Here is an 11,006-nt window from a genome sequence, read left to right as displayed (position 1 = left end):
TAATCTACAGAAAAGCTGGAAGAAATAAACAACAACAGAGATGAGCTGATGAAGCTTGGGACATGGCAGAGTTAGTTCTTTCCACCAGGATCTTTACCCCCAAGTCTATATATCCTGACTCCCTGCTGAGCTGGTCAGTGAAAAACCTTTTTGCTCTCTGTTTCTAGTTTGGGGAATATTTTGAAACTTACTAAATTTTCCAGTGTTTCCGTTCTGTGTCCACCTGACTACCTTTGCCAACTGTCACACAGACTAATTCCTCCCTAACGGCTCTTCTCTCCAGTCCAGAAGATGCCAGCAGGGCAGAACAATAGGAAAAGGCTCCTGGTCTCAGGGGCTGACCTTTTAGTGTTGGTTATAACCATACCATTGGAGGCTTCCTGGGTAGCTCAAACAGTAAAGAATCTACCTGCCATGCAGGAGACTTGGGTTTGATCCCTGGGTTGGGAAGATCCTCTGAAGAGCATGGCAACCCACTCCAGTATTCTTGCCTGGAGAGTGCTATGGACAGAGGAGACTGGTGGGCTATACAGTCCATGGGGTCCCAAAGATTCAGACATGACTGAGCAATTAACACACACACTGTGTCAAGCTTCTGCCCTAGATATCCAAATGAACCTCATACTTATTCATTTTTCACTTTAAAATAATTATATGATGATGTATATTAAATTTATTAAAGAAAAAGATACTAAGAAGAGGTGGCAAGAATACACAGAAGAACTGTACAAAAAAGATCTTCACCACCCAGATAATCATGATGGTGTGATCACTCACCTATAGCCAGACATCCTGGAATGTGAAGTCAAATGGGCCTTCCAAGGAACAATGGAAAAAGACAACCTCTTTAACAAGTGGTGCTGGGAAAACTGGTCAACCACTTGTAAAAGAATGAAACTAGAACACTTTCTAACACCATACACAAAAATAAGCTCAAAATGGATTGAAGATCTAAACGTAAGACCAGAAACTATAAAACTCCTAGAGGAGAACATAGGCAAAACACTCTCTGACATGAATCACAGCAGGATCCTCTATGACCCACCTTCCAGAATATTGGAAATAAAAGCAAAAAAACACAAATGGGACCTAATGAAACTTAAAAGCTTTTGCACAATAAAGGAAACTATAAGCAAGGTGAAAAGACAGCCCTCCGATTGGGAGAAAATAATAGCCAATGAAGCAACAGACAAAGGATTAATCTCAAAAATATATAAGCAACTCCTGCAGCTCAATTCCAGAAAAATAAATGACCCAATCAAAAAATGGGCCAAAGATCTAAACAGACATTTCTCCGAAGAAGACATACAGATGGCTAACAAACACATGAAAAGATGCTCAACATCACTCATTATCAGAGAAATGCAAATCAAAACCTCAATGAGGTACCAATACACACCAGTCAGGATGGCTGCTATCCAAAAGTCTACAAGCAATAAATGCTGGAGAGGGTGTGGAGAAAAGGGAACCCTCTAACACTGTTGGTGGGAATGCAAACTAGTACAGCCACTATGGAGAACAGTGTGGAGATTCCTTAAAAAACTGGAAATAGAACTGCCATATGACCCAGCAATCCCACTTCTGGGCATACACACCAAGGAAACCAGATCTGAAAGAGACACGTGCACCCCAATGTTCATCGCAGCACTGTTTACAATTGCCAGGACATGGAAGCAACCTAGATGCCCATCAGCAGATGAATGGATAAGGAAGCTATGGTACATATACACAATGGAATATTACTCAGCCATTAAAAAGAATTCATTTGAATCAGTTCTAATGAGATGGATGAAACTGGAGCCCATTATACAGAGTGAAGTAAGCCAGAAAGATAAAGACCAATACAGTATACTAACGCATATATATGGAATTTAAAAAGATGGTAACGATGACCCTATATGCAAAATGGGAAAAGAGACACAGATGTACAGAACAGAGTTTGGGACTCTATGGGAGAAGGTGAGGGTGAGATGTTCAGAGATAACAGCATTGAAACAAGTATACTCTCAAGGGTGAAACAGATCACCAGCCCAGGTTGGATGCATGAGACAGGCACTCAGGGCTGGTGCACTGGGAAGACCCAGAGGGATGGCATGGGGAGGGAGGTGGGAGGGGGATCGGGATGGGGAACAAATGTAAATCCATGGCTGATTCATGTCAATGTATGGCAGAAGCCACTACAATACTGTAAAGTAATTAGCCTCCAACTAATAAAAATAAATGAAAAAAACAAAAAACAAATGGGCCTTAGGAAGCATCACTATGAACAAAGTTAGTGGAGGTGATGGAATTTCCAGTTGAGCTATTTCAAATCCTGAAAGATGATGCCATGAAAGTGCTGCACTCAATATGCCTTCAAATTTGGAAAACTCAGCAGTGGCCACAGGACTGGAAAAGGTCAGTTTTCATTCCAATCCCAAAGAAAGGCAATGCCAAAGAATGCTCAAACTACCACACAATTGCACTCATCTCACACACTAATAAAGTAATGCTTAAAATTCTCCAAGCCAGGCTTCAGCAATACATGAACTGTGAACTTCCAGATATTCAAGCTGGTTTTAGAAAAGGAACCAGAGGAACCAGAGATTAAATTGCTAACATCCGCTGGATCATCGAAAAAGCAAGAGAGTTCCAGAAGAACATCTATTTCTGCTTTATTGATTATGCCAAAGCCTTTGACTGGGTGGATCACAATAAACTGTGGAAAATTCTGAAGGAGATGGGAATACCAGACCACCTGGCCTGCCTCTTGAGCAACCTGTACGCAGGTCAAGAAGCAACAGTTAGAACTGGACATGGAACAACAGACGGGTTCCAAATAGAAAAGGAGTACATCAAGGCTGCATATTGTCACCCTGCTTATTTAACTTATATACAGAGTACATCATGAGAAATGCTGGGCTGGATGAAGCACAAGCTGGAATCAAGATTGCTGGGAGAAGCATCAGTAACCTCAGATATGCAGATGACACCACCCTTATGGCAGAAAGTGAAGAAGAACTAAAGAGCCTCTTGATGAAATTGAAAGAGGAGAGTGAAAAATTTGGCTTAAAGCTCAACATTCAGAAAACTAAGATCATGGCATCCAGTCCCATCACTTCATGGCAAATAGATGGGGAAACAGTGGAAACAGTGGCTGACTTTATTTTTCTGGGCTCCAAAATCACTGCAGATGGTGATTGAAGCCATGAAATTAAAAGATGCTTACTCCTTGGAAGGAAAGTTATGACCAACCTAGACAGTATATTAAAAAGCAGAGACATTATTTTGCCAACAAAGGTCCATCTAGTCAAAGCTATGGTTTTTCCAGTGGTCATGTATGGATGAGAGTTGGACTATAAAGAAGGCTGAGCACTGAAGAATTGATGCTTTTGAACTGTTGTGTTGGAGAAGACTCTTGAGAGTCCCTTGGACTGCAAGGAGATCCAACCAGTCCATCCTAAAGGAGATCAGTCCTGGGTGTTAATTGGAAGGTCTGATGTTGAAGCTGAAACTCCAATATTTTGGCCACCTGATGCGAAGAACTGACTCATTTGAAAAGACCCTGATACTGGGAAAGATTGAGGGCAGGAGGAGAACGGGACAACAGAGGATGAGATGGTTGGATGGCATCACCGACTCAATGGACATGAGTTTGGGTGGACTCCAGGAGTTGGTGACGGACAGGGAGGCCTGGCGTGCTGCGATTCATGGGGTCGCAAAGAGTCGGACACGACTGAGCGACTGAACTGAACTGAACTAATTAAGTATCTATACTTAATATATAGGCACTTAATATATGGGTACTTGGTGCTATGTCAGCTTTACTAAATTGAAACTAGTTTCCAGAATTCTCTTGCATGTGTGTTTCAGGGTTAGACTTGTCCATGAGAGAAATTTGCATGGTATTTGGAAGACAAAAAAGAAGCACTACCATTTTTTTGTCTTAATGCTCTGAAATTTGGTGCAGGGTGCCAGGCACTGCGGCAGCCTGTGAATGTTGTCACAGATCTGCTGGCTTACCTTGGTGGCCAGGTGGGCTGCACCTGGGCCTGCAGTTTCTCCAGCTCCAGCTGGGTCATCTTCTGCAGCGACTCTGTTCCCTGGGTGAGTGCACATGTGGCTTCGTGTCAATGGCCTTGGCTTCCCCTGCAGATAACCTGCGTCACTGAGGCTGGAGGTGATGAAAGACAGACAAGGGCTCCTGTTTATTCTCTCTCTCCCCTGCTTTCCTTCTTGCTGTTCTTTTCAACTACTGTTCCAGCTTACCTATTGCAGCTTCAGGCTCCACATCTGATGCAGACAATGAGTGCCTTTGTTATACATCACTCATCATGGGTTTGCTTCTCTGGGGCACTCACCACCAATACAGTCTGCATGTACCAAACGCTGGGCTGGGCTTTGGAGACAAAAATGGGGAGCCAGGGAAGTATTGACCTTCTTTTCAGAGTTTAAATTCTAGTTTATGATATTACTATCATAATACTAAAGGAGTTAGACATAGTGTTTTTAATTTTCAATCAGGCTGAGGATTCTTAATGATATACTGTTATGCGTGCTAAATTATTTTAGTTGTGTCTGACTCTTTGTGACGCTATGGTCTGCAGCCCACCAGGTTCCTCTGTCCATGGGATTCTCCAGGCAAGAATACTGGAGTGGGTTGTCATACTCTCCTCCAGAAGGGCTTCCCGACCAATATACTATTACAGCATTTAAAAAATTTTCAAAGGTTTTCTTGTTATTTAATCACTGTCACAAGAGATATAGATGCAAAGAAGACTAAGAGAGGATTTAAGGCTTCCCTCAGGCTAAGCAGGGATTTCAGGCAATTCTTATCCAAAGATCATACAGTGTGTATGTGGCAGATATTTAATCTTCAGATTCATATTCCAGAACTTGTTTAAATGTAATAGTCATGAAAATTTTTTAGTTGCATGGAGAAAATATTACTACCAGTTGTGTCTCTGCATGACCAAAATACTTATCAATCCAGAAAATTACAAATATAATAGCAGACTTGGCACCACGCAGAAAGCCACAGGGGATTTTTCAGCTTTTGAATAGTTACTTGATGTTCAGTAGATATGACCATAGAAATATGAACAAATAAAATGTCAGTCATCTGGGTGCCCTTTCTTTTGATGTTAAGCTTCACAGAATAGGTACCTACAGGTTTCCCTTTTAGATCATGCCTTCCCATGGAGTTGCAGGAGAGATGGGGAGGTTTGCACTGAAGCCTGGAGGTGATTAACTCCAATATATCCACACAGGGGCAGAGCTAGAGCCACAGCCACCGAGATGGAATTTGACAAAGAGTGATCATCACAATAGTGATGCTGTAACAGGAGGAAAAGAGGCAGGGCACAACTTTTGAAAGAATGACATAGCCCAAGGACACAACATAAACCAATTAGAATCAAATGGGACCAAGAGGGCAGACAACTCTAGACCCTTAATCCTCAATCAGCAAGTGAAATGACACACCCAGAGGCATCCTGACAGTACACTGTTAGAAGACCAAGGAGTGGGTAGTGGCCCAAATCCTGGAAATCTTCCAAAAACAGTTGGAATAATCTTCCCACTCATTGCAAGTGAAAAAATGAAGTTGCTCAGTCCTGTCCGACTCTTTGTAACCCCGTGGAATGTAACCTACCAGGCTCCTCTGTCCATGGAATTTTCCAGGCAAAAATACTGGAATGAGTTGCCATTCCCTTCTCCAGAGTATCTTCCCGACCCAGGGATCAAACCTGGGTCTCCCACATTGCAGGCAGATGCTTTACCATCTGAGCCGTGGGGAAGCTCATTAGCATATGAAATTACCCAGTGTAAAAACTAATCACGCTGCACTCGCCCTCTGTGATGGCCCACACTCTGTCTATGGAGTGTGCTTCTCTCTGAATCTGAATAAAACCACTTCTTACCTCTCACTTTGCCTCTCACTGAATTCTTTCTGTGATGAGTGAGACATCAAGAACCTGAGCTTCATTATGTCCTAAAACCAGGCACTGTGGGTTTTGGCTAGGTTTGAGTCCCAGCCACGTGGGTTCAATTCCTCCAGAGCCCTAACAACTGCTAAGTGGGTCAGGCCAGTAATCCAACCAGCAAGGTATTCTATCTCTCAAGAGCAGGGCCTTTGACCTCTGTGATGTAATTCTTTAAGAGTTGAGGCATATATCCATCATCTTTAACCTATTTTAAAATTTTTTATGATAAAATTAATATATGCTGATTTGTAAAATTAAACTCTGTAGAAGTATGTGAAGAAAAAAAGAAGTCTCCTGTCCCTCACCTTCCCACCCCCTCTATCCTACTCACCTGAGTTCTGTTTTCAAAAAGTAACACATACATATTTAACAAATAGCAATATTTATTGAATGCCTTTTAATTATTAATATCAGGCACTATTCTTGGTCTTGGAATTATGGCAATGAAAAACACTGACCAAAAAGATCATTCATTTAGTTTAAGTCTTAGTCTGTTCAGTCTGCTGTGACAAATTACCATCGACTAGACATTTTGAATAACAAACATTTGTTTTTCACAGTTCTGGGGGCTGTGAAGTCCAAGTTCAAGGCACAGCAGATTCAGTATCTGGTGAAGGCTGACTTTGTGTCCTTCTAAAGTGAAGAGCACTAGGGAGATAGTTTCCTCTCTCATAAGCACACTAATCTTATTCATGAGGGCTCCACCCTCATGACCTAATCACTTCCCACATGTTCCATTCCTAATACCATCACATGGGTGTTAAGATTTCAATATATTAATCTGGGGGAATAGAAACATTCACTCCATGGCAGTTTACATTTAGCCCATGGTATTATGATATATACATGTGTTAGTTAAGGTACACCAATACTTGTGATACATAGATGCCAAATATTTAATAGCTCCAAATTAGAGAAATTTATTTCTTGCATGTGTAACATGATTGAACTGCAGTCACTCACGCACTTAGGATGGTGGTGGCTCTACCACTTCTAAGACATACATTTCAAATTTGCAGAACAGTGGTCTTTCAGTTCACTTCAGTCGCTCAGTCGTGTCTGACTCTTTGAGACCCCATTGTCTGCAGCATGCCAGGCCTCCCCGTCCATCACCAACTCCCACAGTTTACTCAAACTCATGTCCATTGAGTCGGTGATGCCATCCAACCATCTCATCCTCTGTCACCCCCTTCTCCTCCCACCTTCAATCTTTCCCAGCATCAGGGTCTTTTCCAGTGAGTCAGTTCTTTGCATCAAGTATTGGAGTTTCAGCTTCAACAGTTCCTTCCAATGAACACCCAGGACTGATCTCCTTTAGGATGGACTGATTGAATCTCCTTGCAGTCCAAGGGACTCTCAAGAGTCTTCTTCCAACACCACAGTTCAAAAGCATCAATTCTTCACTCAGCTTTCTTTATAGTCCAACTCTCATATCCATACATGATTACTGGACAAACCATAGCTTTGACTAGATGGACCTTGGTTGGCTGAGTAATGTCTTTGTTTTTTAATATTCTCCTTTTCTTCCAAGGAGCAAGTGTCTTTTAATTTCATGGCTGCAGTCACCATCTGCAGTGATTTTGGAGCCTCCCAAAATAAAGTCTGTCACTTTTTTCATGCCTCCCCATCTATTTGTCATGAAGTGATGGGACCAGATGCCATGATCTTTGCTGAATATTTTCTGAATGTTGAGTTTTAAGCAAACTTTTTCACTCTCCTCTTTCAGTTTCATCAAGAGGCTCTTTAGTTCTTCTTCACTTTCTGCCATAAGGGTGGTGTCATCTGCGTATCTGAGGTTAATGATATTTCTCCTGGCAATCTTGATTCCAGCTTGTGCTTCATCCAGCCCAGCATTTCTCATGATGTACTCTGCATTTAAGTTAAATAAGTAGGTTGACAATATACAGCCTTGATGTACTCCTTTCCCGATTTGGAACTAGTCTGTTGTTCCATGTCCAGTTCTAACTGTTGCTTCTTGACCTAGATACACATTTCTCAGGAGGCAGATAAGGTGGTCTGGTATTCACATCTCTTTAAGAATTTTACAAAGTTTGTTGTGATCCACATAGTCAAAGGCTTTGGCATAGTCAATAAAGCAGTAATATATGTTTCTCTGGAACTCTCTTGCTTTTTTGATGATCCAGCAGATGTTGGCAATTTGATCTCTGGCTCCTCTGCCTTTTCTGAATCCAGCTTGCACATCTGGAAGTCCGTGGTTCACTTATTGTTGAAGCCTGGCTTGGAGAACTTTAAGTATTAATTTGCTAGTGATAGGAGTGCAATTGTGCAGTAGTTTGAACATTCTTTGGCATTGCCTTTCTTTGGGATTGGAATGAAAACTGACCTTTTCCAGTCCTGTGGCTACTGCTGAGTTTTCCAAATTTGCTGGCATATTGGGCACAGCACGTTCACAGCATCATCTTTTAGGATTTGAAATAGCTCAACTGGAATTCCATCACCTCCGCTAGCTTTGTTTGTAGTGATGCTTCTTAAGGCCCATTTGGCTTCACATTCCAGGATGTCTGGCTCTAGGTGAGTGATCACACCATCGTGATTATCTGGGTTGTGAAGATCTTTTTTTGGTATAGTTCTTCTGTGTGTTCTTGCCACCTCTTCTTAATATCTTCTGCTTCTGTTAGGTCCATACCATTTCTGTCCTTTATTGTGCCCATCTTTGCCTGAAATGTTGCCTTGGTATCTCTAATTTTCTTGAAGTGTTCTCTAGTCTTCCTGAATCTATTGTTTTCCTCTATTTCTTTGCGTTGATCACTGAGGAAGGCTTTCTTATCTCTCCTTGCTATTCTTTGGAACTCTGCAATCACATGGGTATATCTTTCCTTTTCTCCTTTGCCTTTCCCCTCTCTCCTTTTCATAGCTATATGTAAGGCCTCTTCAGACAACCATTTTGCCTTTTTGTACTTATTTTTCTTGGTGATGGTTTTGACGTATAATGTCATCTTGGTGATGTCCTTCTGTATAATGTCACAAAACCTCCATTCACAGTTCTTCAAGCACTCTGTCTATCATATCTAATCCCTTGAATCTATTTCTCATTTCTTTTTTTTTTAATATGGAACACTTCACGAATTTGCATGTCATCCTTGCGCAGGGACCATGCTAATCTTCTCTGGATCGTTCCAATTTCAGTATATGTGCTGCCGAAGCGAGCACTATTTCTCATTTCCACTGTATGATTGTAAGGGATTTGATTAAGGCCATACCTGAATGGTCTAGTGGTTTTCCCTACTTTCTTCAGTTTAAATCTGAATTTGGCAATAAGGAGGTCATGATCTATGCCACAGTCAGCTCCCCGTCTTATTTTTGCAGACTGTATAGAGCTTCTCCATCTTTGGCTGCAAAGAATATAATCAAGCTGATTTCGGTGTTGGCCATCTGGTGATGTCCATGTGTAGAGTCTTCTCTTGTGTTTTTGGAAGAGGGTGTTTGCTATGACCAGTGCGTTCTCTTGGCAGAACTCTAATAGCCTTTGCCCTGCTTCATTCTGTACTCCGAGGCCAAATTTGCCTGTTACTCCAGGTGTTTCTTGACTTCCTACTTTTGCATTCCAGCCCCCTATAATGAAAAGGACATCTTTTTGGGGTGTTAGTTCTAGAAGGTCTTGTAGGTTTTCATAGAACCATTCAACTTCAGCTTCTTCAGCATTACTGGTAGGGGTATAGACTTGGATTACTGTGATATTGGATGGTTTGCCTTGGAAACGAACAGAGATCATTCTGTCGTTTTTGAGATTGCACCCAAGTACTGCATTGGGCTCTTTGGTTGACTATGATGGCTACTCCATTTCTTCTAAGAGATTCTTGCCTATAGTAGTAGATAAAATGGTCATCTGAGTTAATTTTACCCATTCCAGTCCATTTTAGTTTGCTGATTCCTAAAATGTCAATGGTCACTCTTGCCATCTCCTGTTTGACCACTTCCAATTTGCCTTGATTCATGGACCTAACATTCCATGCTTCTATGCAGTATTGCTCTTTACAGATTGGACTTTACTTCCATCACCAGTCACATCCACAACTGGGTGTTGTTTTTGCTTTGGGTCCATCTTTTCATTCTTTCTGGATTTATTTCTCCACTGATCTCCAGTAGCATATTGGGTGCCAATCGACCTGGGGAGTTCTTCGTTCAGTATCCTTTTTGCTTTTTCATACTGTTCATGGGGTTCTGAAGGCAAGAATACTGAAGTGGTTTGCCATTTCCTTCTCCAGTGGACCACGCTTTGTCAGAACTCTCCACCATGACCCATCTGTCTTGGGTGGCCCTACATGGCATGGCTCATAGTTTCACTGAGTTAGACAAGGCTGTGGTCCGAGTAATCAGATTGGTTAGTTTTCTGTGATTGTGGTTTTCAGTCTGTCCCCCTCTGATGGAGAAGGATAAGAGGTTTATGGAAGCTTCCTGATGGGAGACAATGATTGAGGGGGAAACTGGGTCTTATTCTGATGGGTGGGGCCATGCTCAATAAATCTTTAATCCAATTTTCTGTTGATGGAAGGGGCTGTGTTCCCTCCCTGTTATTTGACCTAAGGCCAAACTATAGCGGTGGTAATGAAGATAATGGCGACCTCCTTCAAAAGGTCCTATGCACACACGGCTACCCTCAGTGCCCCCAACCCTGCAACAGGCCACTGCCAACCCACATCTCCGCAGAGACTCCTGGACATTCATGGGCAAGTCTGGGCCAGTCTCTTGTGGGGTCACTGCTCCTTTTTCCTGGATCCCGGTGCACATAAGGTTTTGTTTGTGCCCTCCAGGAGACTGTTTCCCCAGTCCTGTGTAAGTTCTGGTGGCTCTGTGGTGGGGTTAATGGCAACCTCCTCCAAGGGGGCTTATGCCAAACCCAGGTCTACTGCACATAGAGCCCCTGCCCCTGCAGCGGTCCACTGCTGACATGTATCTCCTCAGGAGACACTCAAACACAGTTCTGTCTCATTCTCTGTGTGGTTTCTGGGTCCTGGTGTGCACAGGTAGATTTGAGCCCTCTGTGCATCTCTGGCAGGTATGGTCTTTAGCCAGGTCAATTGG

General features: G+C 42.4%; 1 non-coding gene across 1 annotated transcript; it reads right to left on the bottom strand.

Moving 5' to 3' along the window:
* Nucleotides 1-9,027: 9,027 nt before the first annotated feature.
* Nucleotides 9,028-9,134, bottom strand: LOC122673698. The gene has a single exon (XR_006334808.1). It is a non-coding gene; the product is annotated as a U6 spliceosomal RNA (small nuclear RNA).
* Nucleotides 9,135-11,006: the final 1,872 nt, after the last annotated feature.

Source organism: Cervus elaphus, chromosome 17, assembly GCF_910594005.1.
Source record: "Cervus elaphus chromosome 17, mCerEla1.1, whole genome shotgun sequence".
NCBI lineage: Eukaryota > Metazoa > Chordata > Mammalia > Artiodactyla > Cervidae > Cervus > Cervus elaphus.
Note: the sequence above shows the minus strand (reverse complement) of the source record. Positions and strands in the feature narration are given on the sequence as shown.